Genomic DNA, 16,827 nt, shown 5'->3' with positions numbered 1-16,827 from the left:
TCCTCCCCTATCAGTGGACTTGGAAAGGGGCAGGGAGGAGACCAGGGAGGGAGTGTGGGGTTGGGGGGGGGGATGAGGGAGGGAGATACAGCTGGGACACAGAGTTAACAAAATGTAACTAAAAAGAAAAAATAACAATAAAAAAAGAAGTTGAAAAGATTAAAAAAAAAAAAAAAAAGAGGCCAGCAAATAAATCAGCTTACAACAAAGATGATATTAAGGCACTAAGCTCTTAAAAAAATGTTAAACAATGAATGTCATCACAAAGCAAAAAAAAAAAAAAAAAAGGAATTAAAAAAATCTAATGATTTTTTTAATTTTCTTTTTTAATTAAATTTTTATTTTTTATATTAATTATAGTTTATTCAATTTGAATCCTAGCTGTAGTTTCCTCCTCATTCTCTTCCAATCCCACCCTCCCTCGCTCCTTTCCTCCCTGCCCCTTTCCAAATCCACTGATAGGGGAGGTCCTCCTCCCCTTCCATCTGACCCTAGCTTATCAGGTCTCAGCAGGACTGGCTGCTTTGTCCTCTGTGGCCTGGTCAGGCTCTTCCTCCCTTAGGGGAGGGTGTAAAAGAGCCAGCCACTGAGTTCAAGTCAAATACAGTGCCTGTTCCCCTTACTAGGGAACCCACTTGGACAATGAGCTGCCATGGGCTACAAATCAGCACTGATCAAGATGTTGAGTAAATCTTCCAAGAACTTTGATGCAAAGAAACAGGAGCACTTAAGCTGTTCTGACACTATGTAAAATTTATTCCTAGTACTTTTGTAAGCTACATGAAAATATTTTCTAAGACAAATAGTTTGATCTAGTAATTATTGCCCTGAACAAATGGTCAAACAAGTATGTGTGGGTGCATGCATGTGTACGCAGTAAAAGATAATTTTAATTATTATCATTTATAGTATTTTTCTTGTATATTTTCTTTGTTCTTCAAAATTGGCATATACTATTTTTTTACACTATCAGTAAAAATGGAGACCCTGTCTTTTTGACAGTGTTTATTTTAGATCAAATTTCCTCTATCCAAGATTATTAAATTTTTTAAGCAATTAAATTACTTGGCAGTATTTTTGGCTAATAAAATTGTAATAATCATTGTTATCAATATTAAAAAAGTATTAGAGCATGCCCTGCAATTTGACGGTTGGAAGTGGAGATTCCATGTTAAGTCTAGAAGATAAGCATTATGAAATGATGAGGATTTTTTGTTTACTTTTATAACTTATATGAATATTTTGCATGCATGTATGCAAGTCTCTGTGAAGCTGTGACGGGTTCCGCCCTAAACACCCACTACAGTCAAAGAACAGACCTTACCTATACCAAACCAGGGTTCTGTTAGCTGGAGGATGGAAGAAGACTGTTAGGCTGGTCACAAGAGATGACAAACACACACACACACACACACACACACACACACACACACACACACATAGGTTCTTAACCAAAGAAACGAAAACAAAACTATACAACTTTAGGCCATTAGGCCACATTGAAGTTGGCTACATTATTTTATCATTTGTTATTTGGGAGATACAGTATCAGGCATTCAGAATCACCTTGTCACCTACTCCAGATCACATGATGTAACTAAAGAGACGAGTACACCTCTCTGATTTCCAGTTCTACACAAGTTTCTCCGGTTTTTGTCTCCACCGTAATTGAATTTAGGATATCAAAGGCAATGTCCTAACAGGATTCTTCTCATATCGCTTTATAGCTCAGTTTTGCTGCTGGATTAACATCTTGTTTGGTTTTCTTTCACTTTAATCCCTGTTATCCCTAAAAGTTGCTCACATTTGCCTTGGCATGTTTCTTTGAGGTAACCAAAAAAGATGGATCTTGTTTGCTTATTTGGTGAGCTAATCCTTGTATTTTCCTGGTGAAGTGAGACCATTAACGTTTAGAGATATCATTGAAAGGTATATACTTTTACTCCTGTCATTTTTGGTTTTATGGTGGCTTAATAACTCTTTCAATGAATTATTCTGGTTTTGTTGGCTTTATCCCCATGGATATCTTGGTTTTGTTTATCTTGGTTTTGTTTATCCTTCTCTTCAGTCCAAAATATTCTTTCTAGTATTTGCTATGGAGTTAGCTTAGTGACCACATTTTTTTTTTACTATTAATTACACTTTATTCATTTTGTATTCCTCCATAAACCCCTCCTTCCTCCCCTCCCGATCCCACCCTCCTTCCGCCTTCTTCACGCATGTCCCTCCCAAAGTCCACTGATAGGGGAGGTCCTCTTCTCCTTCTTTCTGATCTTAGTCTATCAGATCACATCAGGAGTGGCTGCATTGTCATCTTCTGTGGCCTGGTAAGGCTGCTCCCCCCTCAGGGGGTGGGGTGATTAAAGAGCAGGCCAATCAGAATATGTCAGAGGCAGTCCCTCTTCCCATTACTATGGAACCAACTTGGACACTGAACTATCATGTGCTACATCTGTGCAGGGGTTCTAGGTTATCTCCACGGATAGTCCTTGTTTGGAGCATGAGTCTCTGGGAAGTTCCCTGTGTTCAAATTTTCTGGTTCTGTTGCTCTCTTTGTGTGGTTCCTGTCCTCTCCAGCTCTTACTATTTCCCACTTCTTACATAAAATTCCATGCACTCTGCCTAACGCTCTGCCCAATAAGTCTCAACTTCTGCTTTGATAGTCTGCAGGGCAGAGGCTTTCAGAGGCCCTCTGTGGCAGGTTCCTAGGTTGTTTCCTGTTTTCTTCTTCTTCTAATGTCCAACCTCTTTGCCTTTCAGGATGAGGATTGGCGTTTTAGTCAGGGTCCTCTCTCTTGCTTAGTTTCTTTAGATGTACAGTTTTTAGTAGGTTTATCTTATGTTATGTCTATATGAGTAAGTATATACCTGTGTGTTTTTCTGCTTCTGGGACAGCTCACTCAGGGTTATCTTTTCCTCGTCCCACCATTTACCTGCAGATTTCCTGATTTCCTTATTTTTCATTGCTGAGTAATACTCCATTGTGTAGATGTACCACAATTTCTGCATCCATTCTTCAGTTGAAGGGCATCTGGGTTGTTTCCAGCTTCTGGCTATTACAAATAAAGCTGCTACAAACATGGTTGAACAAATGTCCTTATTGTGTACTTGAGCCTCTTTTGGATATATGCCTAGGAGTGGTATGGCTGGGTCTTGAGGAAGCGCTATTCCTAGTTGTCTGAGAAAGCACCAGATTGATTTCCAGAGTGGTTGTACAAGTTTACATTCCCCCCACATGTTTTTTAATATGTTTCTATCGTGGAAATTTTTATTTATCTTTAGATTTTAATAGGTATTTTTTTCTTAGTCATCTGGATTGGTAGTTATAATCTTTCAGAAATTAGAAAAAATCTCACTCATATTAAATAATCAGCTCAATCTGATGGAACATATATGAAATTTGGAAGATTTTGGTACTCTTCTTTAGCCTGTGTTTTTACTGTTTCAACTATAATAGGTTATAACAAATTTCTGTTCTTGGCCTGTTTGGTATATTGTGACCACCTGTTCCTGGATAACTATCTCTTTCTCTAGATTTTCTTGAGTTTTCTTATTTATTTATGGTATTAACTATACCTTTTATGGAATTCTCCTTATTATATGTCCATCATTCACAGTTTTACTACATTCATGGTGCCCAAAGTTATTGCATATTCTTATTTTGTTTGTCATTTTCTGTTTATCTAGTTTTCCCATGTCTCTAATCCCTGATATTCTGTCTTCTCTGTAACCCATTATGAGACCTAGGAGATCCTTATTACACTTAGTAAGCTTTTAATTTCCTGATTCGTTTGTGTCTGAGCTTTGCTAGACACAAATACCTTTGCTATTTTATTTTCATATTCTAAATTGTTCTGGTTTCAATCAAGCCTTTGCTTATGGTTTTTGAACTTCTTTTCTTTTTCTGTCCATTTCTGTGGTTAGCTGTTTATCTCCTCTTGGAATACTGTGAACTCTCCAAGCTTCTTTGAAATTTTTCTTTTAAAAGTTGTGTGATAGGGGAGGTCCTCTATCAGTGGACGTGGGGAGGAGCATGTATGCAGAAAGGGGAGGTAGGGTGGGATCAGGAGGAGAGGAGGGAGGGGCTTATGGGGGGATACAAGATGAATAAAGTGTAATTAATAATAATAATAATAATAATAATAATAATAATAATAATAAAAAGAGGAAAAAAATAACAAAAAAAAGTTGTGTGAACAGCCATGCTAGGCCACAGGGGAGGACTTTGCAGCCAATCCTGAAGACACCTGTTAAACCAGTATCAGTGGTTTATCAGATGGAAGGGGGGAGGTTCTCCCCTATCAGTGGACTCAGAAAGGGGCAGGGAGGAGATGAAGGTGGGAGGGTAGGATTGGAGGGAGAGAGGGAGCTGGATACAGCAGGGATACAAAATTAACTGTAACTAATATTAAAAATTATAAAAAAATGTTGTGTGCATATTTTGTCTAAGTTGTACTCCTTAGAAGACATTACTACAGGATTAGTGATGGGGGTGGATTTTGTCCTGACTTTCATATTGGGTTTTTACAAATACAACTGGTATCTGGACTCAATATCGTGGTTATATATTGTTATGAGTTTTTTGAGGGTAGCTCTGGGAGTCTTTCGAAACTCCACAGGGGCCACAGACAAGGCTGGTCCACCAGGAGCTAAGCCAGACTTTCCTAAAGAATCTATGTCTTGATCTAATGCCTGAACAGCTGTTGGAGCAGAGTGGCTACAGACAGCATGAAGAGGCTGGAGAGTGCAAGTCTAAAGGTGAAGCAGGTTAGGGCACAATCAGGGTCTTTTACTATGACTACATACAATGGATGTGTGAGCTGTGGCACTGGAAATCAGAGGTGGGTGGGCTGGAACCCAGTGGGAGCAAGGTCACTTAACCAGTGCATGAATATCACATGGTACAGTTGCAGCAAGGAGGAGCAAAGAAAGGGCAGGCGAAGGTCCATTCTCTTAAAAATCATAAAACAGTAAACAAAACTGGAAAAGTAATTGGTTTTAGTATGTAGCTCAGTAGCAGAATCCAGGTTTTTAGATTTGATCCCAATGCCACCAAAAATTTTTTAAAAAAGCAAGAAGATTTCATTTTATTATCTAATCCTCATATTTTTTAAAGATTTCAATAGTAATCTTCATTACTATTTCATTACTATTTCTGGTCTAGAAAAATCTAGTATCATATGTTGTATTGGGGATTATTCATTGTGATTGGTTGTGCAGTTTTGTTGGTGGTTGTGGTTTTCTTTTTGCTTGGGTTTTCTTTTGTTTTGTTTTGCTGTTTTCTTTTTTATCCAGAACATTTTTTAATTATTTTTATATTAATTACAGTTTATTTACTTTGTATCCCAGATATAGCCCCTCCCTCATTCCATACCAATCCTACCCTCCTTCCCTCATCTCCTCCCTGCCCCTCTCTAAGTGCACTGATAGGGGAGGTCCTCTTCTCCTTCCATCTGACCTTAGCTTATCAGATCTCTTCAGGACTGGCTGCAATGTCCTCTTCTGTGGCCTAGCAAGGCTGCTCCTCCCTCGGGGGTGGGGAGGTCAAAGAACCAGCCATTGAGTTCAAGTCAGAGACAGTCCCTTTTCCCCTTCCTAGGTTAACCCCCTTGGATACTGAGCTGCCATGGGCTCCATCCAAGAAGGAGTTCTAGGACATATCCATGCATGGTCCTTGGTTGGAGAATCAGTCTCAGAAAAGACCCCTGTGCCCATATATATTTGGTCCTTGTGGAGCTCCTGTCCTCTCCAGATCTTACTAACTTCCCCTTCTTTCATACGATTCCCTGCACTCTGCCTAAAGTTTGGTTATGAGTCTCAGCATCTGCTTTTATACACTGCTAGGTAGAGTCTTTCAGAGGTCCTCTGTGGTAGGCTCCTGTCCTGAAAAGATCATCCTGAGCGAGGTATCCCAGAAGCAGAAAGACACACACGGTATAAACTCACTTATAAGTGGTTACTAGACCTAAAAGATAGGATAAACATACTAAAATCTGTACACCTAAAGAAGCTAAACAAGAAGGAGGACCCAGGGTAAGATGATCAATCCTCACTTAGAAATACAAATGGGATGGACATTGGAAGTAGGAGAAAACAGAACATTTTTTAGTTAAACTTCAATTTAGACTTTTCCAGATATAAAGCAAAATTGTTCTTTTCTTGGTGCATGAGAAACTGAATACCATTTTGGAGTTTAAACAATGATGATAATATTAATGATTTGATTCAGAATGTGTATTAACAAATTTCTCCTGTTATTTATTTTAATGAATCTTAGTGAGAAATACGTTGACACAATACTAGTTAGTATTCTGCTGCTTATGGAATATACCCACTACTTTTGCTGAACCTATCACTAGGATGTTGACAAGTGTTTTCCTAACTGCATTCCACCCATGTATGAATTGACATCTTATTGTAACAGATCTCCTTATATCCCACTGATTTGTTTATTTTTTGTAATGAGGTATTCCATGATAGTTGTTTACTCTTTAAAAAGCACTTTAGCTTTTATTTTGACACTCAACTTGTCCTGGAATTTACAAATAGAAACCCCTTCACGCTTTAAGAAGCCATGTGTGTGCCATTTCCAGCTATGGTATTTATGGGAGGATGTGCATCCAAAGTAAATGACACATTTACCAAACTCCAGACACGTTAACGAAAGGGAAAATATTTGAACATTTACAGCACCTGATACTATCTCAAACAGAAGCATGACCACATGCGAACAAGTCTGGCTCTCTAGAGGTGTTTGAAAAAATACATGCTAATAGTTGATTTTTGACAATGTTAATTCTGCATAAATGGAAATGTGATGCATGGAGTTTTGTTGATAGCTGGGAAGCTGGTTTCTTCTTTCTTTTTGCATGTCGTATATATTTGTGGCATTTTAAAACAAGATAGTGTGGAATACTATAACAGCATGTAGATGCAGAGCAACAGTTCTCTGGTGAATATGTGAGATGTTTTTTGTTTGTTTGTTTGCTTGCTTGCTTGCTTTGATTTCCTTCTATTCTGTTTTAAGTGTGTTTATTCAGAACTAACACTGTCCTGTGGCTTTAAACTAAATTAGGCTCTGATGATGTTCATAGCCCTAAAGCAGAAATATATATTGATTTTTCACTGCCTCACCCTTGCTGAATGCCTTCTTCACACTTTTATCTTACTTTCTAGTGCATATCACAATTTGTAATTAGATAATTATGTGTAATTATGTGTAATCATGTATAATCACCTCACACTACAGGGCTCTAGATACTAAGTGCATGAGGGCAGGGACCAGGCCTGCCATGCAGTCAACACACAGAGGAGTGCCTGATCATAATAGCTGCTTTTGAAAGAACACTTGTGTATCCAAAAAGTATGTATAAGGACATAACCTGCATGGGCATTGCGCTATATTTTTCCCAGCCCTTAGAGCTGTCACTGAAAGGGGAAAATTATTCTGATAGATAAAGAGAACAAATTAACAAGCAATTTACAGTTTGAACAGTGTCTGTGATTATAAAAAAAAAAAGGTATCTTTCATATTTTCCGGCATGCTTTTGGTGCTGCTTCCAACATAGAAGAATGGCGTTATTTCCAAGATCATTACAATGCGATATCTTTACATTATGCATCATTGTCATAGTCTACTTTAGCATCTTGAAATGAGTTCCATGGGTGAATTTGCATGCAATGCTATAAAACCTTTGTATGGTGGAATCAAGCAAATTTTTACCATATTCTCTCAGAAAATCTTAATCTCAGCTACTAGCAGGAGTGATATTTACTAGTTATGAGAAAAGGCCAGTCCTAGCTGATGCCTGTGTGGCAGAAGCCTGTCACCCATACTATTTGTGTCCCACTACGTTTTACAGATGATTGTCGCCCTTTTTATCAGCCTAGACTGTGCAAAAGATGGATGAGTTGTCTTAGGTGAACTTTTTGAGGACTTATCTAGTATGAGAACTTTTGTGTTGTGAAAGTAATTAATCCTTTAAATCATTCATTTATCCTTGGCATCAACGAGGTAGCTAATATTAATTCAGAGACTACAGCTGCATGACACAAAGCTAAGGGTAAATGCACTCTGGTGCTCAAAAAGGAATGGCTCTTCCATCCATAGAACTTGAAATCCACTGGAAATGATAAGTATTTTTTTAATTAAAATATGCCTAACTATTAATCAGTTTTAATGACAGAAAACAAGTGTTTTGAGCAGAATTACCAAGAGGGCCTTGCTTTGGCTTGGGTGCTTAGAAAATCATCTTTAAAATAAGGAGCTACTTTTGGGAAACCTGCTCAATTTGTCTTTCGTTATTTGTTTGTCTTTCTGATTAGGCTTACATACAAATGTTACGTGAAATTTTAGAGACCAGGATATCCAAAATCAAGGATCTAGCAGATTCAATTATTGATGAGGATCCTCTTTCTGGAATGGAGAAAAACAGCATTCTCGATGTATAAAAGGGAGAAAGAAAGTGTGGGACTGGGAGGAGAAAGGAAAAGGATGAGTTGGTTTGTTACTTTTCTTGTCACTGTAATAAAATACTTAAGAATTAGTCTCTCCAAGAGATGAGCCCCTTATTGCTTCTCTAATGAAGAGTCTACCCTTGAAACCATATATGCGTGTCATATTGTTTTATTCCTATAAAAAGACATCATGACCAGTGCAACTCTTATGAAGGCAAACATTTAATTGGGGATGACTTACAGTTTCAGAGGTTCAGTCCATTATCATCATGGCAGAAAGCACAGCAGCATGCAGGAAGACATGGTGCTGGAGGAGACAAGACGTCTACATCTTGAACGAAAGGCAGAAGTTCATCCTCACAGTGACACACTTTCTCCAATGAGGCTACACCTCCTAAGAGTGCCACTCCCTATGGGCCAAGCATTCAAACACATAAATCTATGGGGGCCAAACTTATTCAAACAACCACAACATACTACCAAGAAAAATGGACTTAGCACACTGTGTTTACATATATTTGCACATGAGTGTATGTGCATAAATTAAAAATAGCCTATCAACTTGACATAATGGGGACATGGGAGGGGCCTCATGGGAGTACATCTGGAGGGACTTCCAGGGGAGAAAGTGATGTAATTCTAATTAAAAATGTATTGAATAACTGTGGTCGTTTTTAGTCAAGAGGGCTCTCCTCTCACCTGGAGAAGTCCTGGAGACAGCTGCCCTGCTTCTGGGTTTCTTGCTGTAAATCATGGAGATGGCCTGGAACCCCTGCACAGAGGTAACCTATGGCAGTTCAGTATCCAAGTGGCCTCCATAATAATGGGGACAGGGACCGTCTCTGACATGAACTGATTGGCCTGCTCTTTGATCACCTCCCCCCAAGGGGGGAGCAGCCTTACCAGGCCACAGAAGAAGACAATGCAGCCACTCTTCATGAGACCTGATAGACTAGGATCAGAGGGAAGGGGAGGAGGACCTCTCTTTTCAGTGGACTGGGAGAGGGACACAGGTGGGGAAGAGGGAGGGTGGGATTAGGAGGGGAGGAGGGAGAGAGGTACAGAGGGATACAAAGTGAATAAACTGTAATTAATAAAAATTAAAAAAGAAAAAATGTATTGAATAATATGGAAAAATAGTGATGCTCAAAAGAAACACGGAAGAAAGGACAAATTTGGAATTGTGGTTTGAGAGCATAAAGTAAATCGTGGCAAGGAGAACATCATGCTTTGTGATTATGTCAGCAGGAGCAAAAGAATGCATGCTTATATCTCTGTGGATCATGAAATGAAACTGAACCAGAACTGAGGACATATTAGAGCTCTTAAGGACCCCCAGTCCCATTATCTACTTTTCACCGTGAAGCCCTACTTGCTGCCGGCTTCACAACCTCTCAGAACACTGGTCGCAGATCAAGTGTTCAGACCCAAGAGCCCGTGGGACATATTTCAGACACAAACCATAACAATAGAGAAAGAGAACACTCTGATGCCTTTTTCTAGAATGAGTCGATTCAAAGAAGACAGAGACTAAAATATTCATTTCGGAGGGTAAAGTGTAAAAATAAGTGTTGAGTACCTGCAGATAGGGACAGCCTGGCACGCGCAAAGAACGGATTAATAATCCATGTGGGTAATGTATCCTATGCAAGAGCCAATGATGAGAGAGAGAGAAAGGGGGACATCTAGATTGGAGGGGAATTATGCAGACCTTGATGATGTGAGAAAGAGTTGTGATTCTATGATGTACCGAGGAGAACGAGGAGTCATGACTGATTTTAGCCAGGGCCATTGTGTCCTTCCTTTTCTTGAGGGTGCTATGCTTACTTGCAAGGTATTCATTTGTATACTCGTAGTACTTTTCTGGTCACCTTGATTCATGCAGACCCAGCTGAAATGGGACAAGGTGACACTATGTGATCCTTCTTCAGCGCTCAAATGTCAGCGTTTCCTGACTTAGGCAGTGTCCACGTTTGAAAATGTTTGCGATTTTTAATTTTGTCAAATGTTCTATTTCAAATGGTCCCCCCGTTTCAGTGCTGGCAGGCTGTCTCATGTTCATGAATGTAATAAGGAATAATACCCCTTACTAAGAAAATTTGTGTCACCAAACTTTGCCCAGATGTGCATTACATTGTTAGCCATGACCTTGCCATTAATAAACTACTTTTTAAAAGAAGGTACCTCTCACAAGGTTATGCATTGATTAGTAAATGAAAAGATTATGACCAAAGGATCTTTTTCATACTTTATGAAAAATTATGGTAATAGAAAAATTACCTATGAAGAAGATATATCTACAGAAAATATTTTACATTCCTTATATATATTAAAATGTCGCCTGGACTACAATATGAAGAATGGACAAGAGAAAAGGCTAGAAGCCCTCCTAAGTCTCAGTAGCTAATATGACGATGAATGCAGCCTGTCTAGGGATCTTAAGGTGAAGACAGATAGACAAATTTAAGGACCTAGGACTAAGCAGACACAAAGACTTGGCAAAGTTTCTTTGAGTTCTTTTGTGACCTTGTCAGTTGCTCTTTCACATTCCCAGAATACCCACAACAGTCCACTAAATATACAGCTCTATGTTATGAGAGAATAAGATATGCTTATAACTTATCTATTTAATTCATCTATAAATATGAACATTTCCTTTAAGATCCTTAGAGAATGATGTTGACCCTGACCATTTCATTTGGAACATGGCTGGTATTACCTCAATAGTGCAGTCTTAGTTCATTTATTCTTTTGGCATATATTTCATTGCCTCTTAATGGCTACTAAACTGGTCTGTGTTAGTCATGTCATCTTCTCTGATTTGTAATTTTGTGATTAGCCAGCCTATGCTAGCAACTTTTTGGCCTGTTACCTGGAGATCTTGAACAGATAATTTCTTTTTTTTAATCAAGCTGACATATTCTTCCCTCTCCAGACAGGAAGGATATGAAGTATATTAAGTAAGAAGGATAATACACAAAATGGTTAACATTAGCTACAAATGTGACATCTATGAAGAAACTAACTTTTCTATCTTTAATTAATTCAACCAATGCTCCATTCCTTGATCTGAGAGTTTTATAAAAAGAAAGTATTCATTGATGAATGTTTTGGTCACTAATTATGAAGAATTACAAAAAAAAAAAAAAACAAAAAAACAAAAAAAAAACAACCTTCAAATAAAATCTAAGAGCATTTAGTTACAAAGATTTAATAGTAAAGACAAAACATTTTATTATTAGCAAAGAGCTTACTAGAAAAATATAAACACTCAGAAATGTGAATGAACACAGTGCAGAGATGGTGGTTACCTATGGAAGCGGATGTTCCTTTCTGTAGCACCAATTCAGTATCGTGTAGATGTCTCCCTCAAATACCTGTGTCTGAGAAGGACAACTGATCCCCACCCCACCCAGTGGTTTGGAACTTGAATCACTTTATCCAACAAGATATTTCATCTTTTTCCTCCCCAGGATTGACGTGGAAAAGTGATGTGGACAAACTTCGGCCAAAGAAGCATAAGGACTAGTTTATTGCGGTAAGTTTTAAAAACGATTGTCCACTGATAAATAAACATATGAAAACAACCATATCTCTCAGTGTGGGATAGTGTGAGCCATTGTGGCCTGGAGATGTGGAAGCCACTTAGAGCTACTTCTGTGCACGTACTGAGACAAAAGCTAATGTCCCCAAAATGTGTGTTAAATGACCAAGATACAGATGTTTCTGAATCATTGAGTTAACCACACCTACAGATGAAACAGTATCTGCAACTTCTACTTGTCAGTCATTTTGATTTGAGCCTCCTATGACCAACTAAAGTATATTGCTCTGACTCACCATTTTGGATATGTCTTTATCTTTTATTATCTACAAACTATACACATTTGTACATTTGATTGACCCGTCAGAAAAGGTGTTGTATCTTACAACTGAGAGATCCAGTGATTTAGTAGACTTAAGGGAATTATAGCAAAGGCAAGACTGATTGATTAGTTGAATACAAATCAATGAATTCCATCCATGACTACTTTTATTCAGGAGAGGTTCATTGGACATGACAGACATAGTATGTTAACTCATAGCATTTTAGGGAAGATAAAGCATGAAGTAAGTAAGTATATTACAGAGCAGTATTTAAATAATGATAGTTATTATTAATACCTCTCAGACCACCAGTGAAGCAAAATAGACTCTTTTTTGAGAAGAAAGAGGAAGATTCATTTTAGCTAAGTATTTAAAACCTTCTAGATTAATCAAATTCATTATGCCAAGCAAAAACTTCTCCAACAAAATCACAGAACCAACAGTGATCCCAGTATCTTTCAGAGACAATGAGGACCCAAACTGGTCAAATGGAAGGATATGAGTTGGGATAGATGTACCCTCACCACCAGGTTCATTCTCCAAGGTTTTCCAAATTAAGTGTGAGTGTGAGTTTGAGTGTGTGTGTGTGTGTGTGTGTGTGTGTGTGTGTGTATGTGTGTCTGTGTGTACCATTAGAGTTTTAGACTTAGGGGATATACATGAAACAGTATATTCACAGAAGGGAAAGAGAAACTTCACATCAGTCTTCTCTTTCACCTTGTTTAAAACAAGCTCGTTGTGTTGGGCCCCGGTGCATACAGCAGATGAGCTGACATCCAAGCCTCCAGAGATTCTCCTGCCTCAACACCTTCCAGCTCATAATAGGAACAGTGAGTTTAGAGAGATACACTACTGCAGCCTGCTTGGCACGGGTTCTGCACTTGGGTCTTCATACGTGCACAGGAAGGGCTTCTACCCTTGAAGGCATCTCTTCATTCCTTAAATTCTAATCTTTGAGTCCTGAAGATTATGACCTTTCTACTGGCATTTACATTGAAATCTAAGAAAAGCAGGACCTTACCCATCAACTGTCTTTAATTTGCCTCGAAACAATTCTTCCAAGGAACTTACGACCACATAATACATCATTAAAAGCTGCACCTGAACCCTCTTAGTCATAATAGTTAAAAAGGAAGTTGGGACAATTCAATTATTTGGCATGCCATGTCAGGAATAGTCAGGATTATTTTATTATGAGATAAATTGTGTGTGTGTGGGTGGGTGGGTGGGTGTGTGTGTGTGTGCCTTGTCCAAGGCCAACTAGAAATCAGAAACTAAAATTTGTTTCCAGGTTTGTCTCACTCCCACACCCAAGTTTATATCCTGCAAAAAATAATGCCTGGAAATTTTATTGAGATTGATTCCAGGTTTGACCATGCTGAAATGGTCAAAGATGGTTTTAAAGACATTGTTCCCTTTCTTTTCATCTGTTCTTTTTGCAACACATTTTTTTTCCTTTGGTGTGCTATTTGCGTTCTACCATATGAATACTATTTATTAGAAAATTTTAATATTTATTAGTAGTAGATAACTTATAATCGCCTGTTTTACTTTTTCATATTACTGAATGGCTGAATAGAGATTTGTCAATCCCAACTGATCAGCCAGCCAGTGACTTTAAATCAGCTTGCAGCATTTACTGTTCCCTTGGGCCAAATTTTACCCCATTAAAAAACAGAGGGCTGAGGCTAATTGGGAATAAATTTCAGAAATGCATCATGAGGGATATAGATTTTATTTTATTTTCCACAAGTAACTTGTCGTGGAGGTACCCTAGATTTCAGAAAGGTTTTGTGTGTGTGTGTGTGTGTGTGTGTGTGTGTCTATACAGATTAAAAGTACAAGTAAAATAGAAATGTGTGACCCATCCATCTTCTCCTTTCAAATAATTTGTAACCCAAGTCATGCACTTCAAAGTTTTTTTTTAAGTGTAGACCAGGCTGAAACACCAAAGGCCACAAAATGCCATAGAAGTAAGAGTGGATGGCTGACCTTTGAGACAGTCTAGTCTGGCTATACTCAGTCTGACCTGTACAGTTCAGTCCCTTTTACAACAGCTTTAGAATTCCTTTACGTGGAGTGCTTTTAAGTAACTACCCAATGCCTGGAACAGTTCTCCCAACCAATCAGTGCCGACTGCAGTAGAAAAGCAGACCAGCATGCACACAGCATGACTGTTTAAAAGGCGAAATGAAAACATGAAACAGATAAACACCTGAGGAAAAATTAGACATTAAAAACTAAATCAAACTAACATGCACACTAATTTGTATTTCACATCTAGAAGAAATTCACTAACAACCATTTTTCTTGTGAAATAGACCTTTAGATTACTGTCGGAATTAAACACGTGGCATGATGTATTCTAAACTACAGCTTCTCATCAGGTTGTTTGTAATTAATTTTCTTCTTTGCACTCTTCGGACACTAACTTTTTTTTTTTTCTGAATCCCATTTAAATTCTGTAATGCTTACCCATCAACTTGAAAAATAACTTTAGGCATATGGAAAAGGTACGCTGTGGAAATCAATGCTTATAGAGATAGTTGTGGTACTATTTGCTTTTTGCCTGAATATGTTTGTGAGCATATGTATGTGTATCTCTACCTCTCTCTATTTCTACCTCTCTCTCTATCGCTCTGTGTGTGTGTGCATGTGTGTATGTGTGTGGGTGTGTTCGTGTGTCTGTTCATGTGTATGCATTTTCACTATAGGGATTTAAAAATTAAAACCATGGCAATGTTTGTGGAAAAATCTAAAACAATTTCATTTCGAAGGGAACAATTTTCAGCTCAAGTGAAACTTAAATAAAAGAGCTAAGGAAAAGAAGACAGAATTTGAAAAGAAACAGAAAGTTGGTCATGATGAGAATAAAAAATAATTTAGCAAGTACTGTAACTTTTCTTTTTGCTAAGATACAGTAGATCTTTGTCATATTCAGATATTTTATTTGAATAAAATAGTCATGTCAAGATATCTTGTTTGAATAAAAAGTAAATATTTAAATAATAGAGTCAAAGCAAATATTCTTGTTCTAAAATAACCCCCATAGAACAATCCTGCTGCTTCCTCACTGACTTTGCTCCTCCCTTTACCCCACCACAGAACCTTTGCATTCAGTGGGTTCCAGGATGTCTATCCACCTACTCTACCCTGCAAATAAAGTAGGAGCCAGGGTTTCTTCATCATTCCAAACAAGAACATTAACATAGGGTAACATCTTTTGAGCAATATCAGAGACTGGGCTAAAAATTTTGCCAAATAGGAAATGATTATTAAAGTGTTTTTGAAGAGAACACACAGTTCTTTCAGTTCCTAATTCTTTCTCTTATTCAAGGACCAAATGCCAGGAACATATCAAGAAAAACAATTGCCCCCTTCTTCCTCCTATAACTGTTAATAACGTGTTAGTGAGAAATGTTAAAACAACTAAACAAACATAAGAATTAACCCTATCCCTTGTCACAAAATGTATTATTGATATAATAATAGTAAAATAATTGCACAACCAAATACATTTAGGTTTAGTCACTGTGGAGACTCTTGGGGTCTTTATTTTGTGATATATTTGCATACATCAACATGCTAATAGGGTAGAATCAGAAAGCAGCAGACACTACATTCAAGGTGTCCAGGATCTTGGCAGATCATAGAACCCTACCCGAACACTTTTTCTTCAAGACAAAAACAGATGATTATCATAATATATTGCTTTTGACTCATAATTCAGTCACCACATTAGCAGTGACAGGATCCTCAAGCTGTGAATGAATTCACTTTGTGGACCAAAATAGAAACCTTATTTACTGAGTATGCTTCAGGAAGGCAATAGGCGGGCAGTCTTCAGAGCTCAGCTTGCAGTGGAAGACAGTAGGCCTTTCCCACATAATAGGGTTATCTCCATTTGGAAGAAGTATTTTAGTTAGAGCGAGCTTCTTTTGTGTACAGTTCCCTGGAATTCAGTTTACACCATGCAAAGAAGGTCATTCAAGACTGACCCGTGTACTGTGCTGGGAACGTAGCATGAGGTTCTGGGTCATTTCTTGTTGCCCAGGAAAAGGGTATCGCTAGTGGATCAAAGTTCAGCCCTGATCTAAAAGCTCAGGACACAGGATTCTTATGTCCAACTTAGTGCTGTGAGGTTATATATTTTCCACAGTTGGCAGTTTGGTATTCCTGTACCAAACTTACAAAGCCCCCATAATTGGGTGTTGGTTCTGCTTTCTAATCTCTTAATATGGCCTTCCCTCCCCATAGACAGTTTCATATTCATGCCATGATTTAATTCATATCCCCACCGAGTGAAATCTCCAGGAAGTTGGTGTGTTTATGTGCTATTCCTCCTCTGATTTCCAGTGCAGTGGAGTATAGCTCACATAGATACTGGTGACTTCACTACTGTGTGTGGTCGGTGAGACTGTCTCAACTGTGCAAGTGTGTTTAACTATATATGTGCAGGTTGCCTTATTGTTTTAGCACTTATGTTCTGTCTCTTGCCCTTTT

At 38.2% G+C, this 16,827-nt stretch overlaps 1 protein-coding gene across 2 annotated transcripts in view; it reads left to right on the top strand.

Moving 5' to 3' along the window:
* The window catches only part of B3galt1 (beta-1,3-galactosyltransferase 1), a 561,105-nt gene that overhangs the window by 318,490 nt on the left and 225,788 nt on the right, over positions 1 to 16,827 (top strand). For both annotated transcript variants that reach the window (XM_055600190.1, XM_055600191.1), the window contains exon 3: positions 11,931 to 11,995. The gene's annotated coding sequence lies outside the window, so the exon portion shown is untranslated. The remainder of the gene's footprint in view (positions 1 to 11,930; positions 11,996 to 16,827) is intronic.

This window comes from Psammomys obesus, unplaced genomic scaffold (assembly GCF_907164565.1).
Source record: "Psammomys obesus unplaced genomic scaffold, mPsaObe1.curated_primary_1811, whole genome shotgun sequence".
Taxonomy (NCBI): domain Eukaryota; kingdom Metazoa; phylum Chordata; class Mammalia; order Rodentia; family Muridae; genus Psammomys; species Psammomys obesus.
The sequence above is the reverse complement of the archived record's forward strand: the minus strand, read 5'-3'. Positions and strand labels throughout refer to the sequence as shown.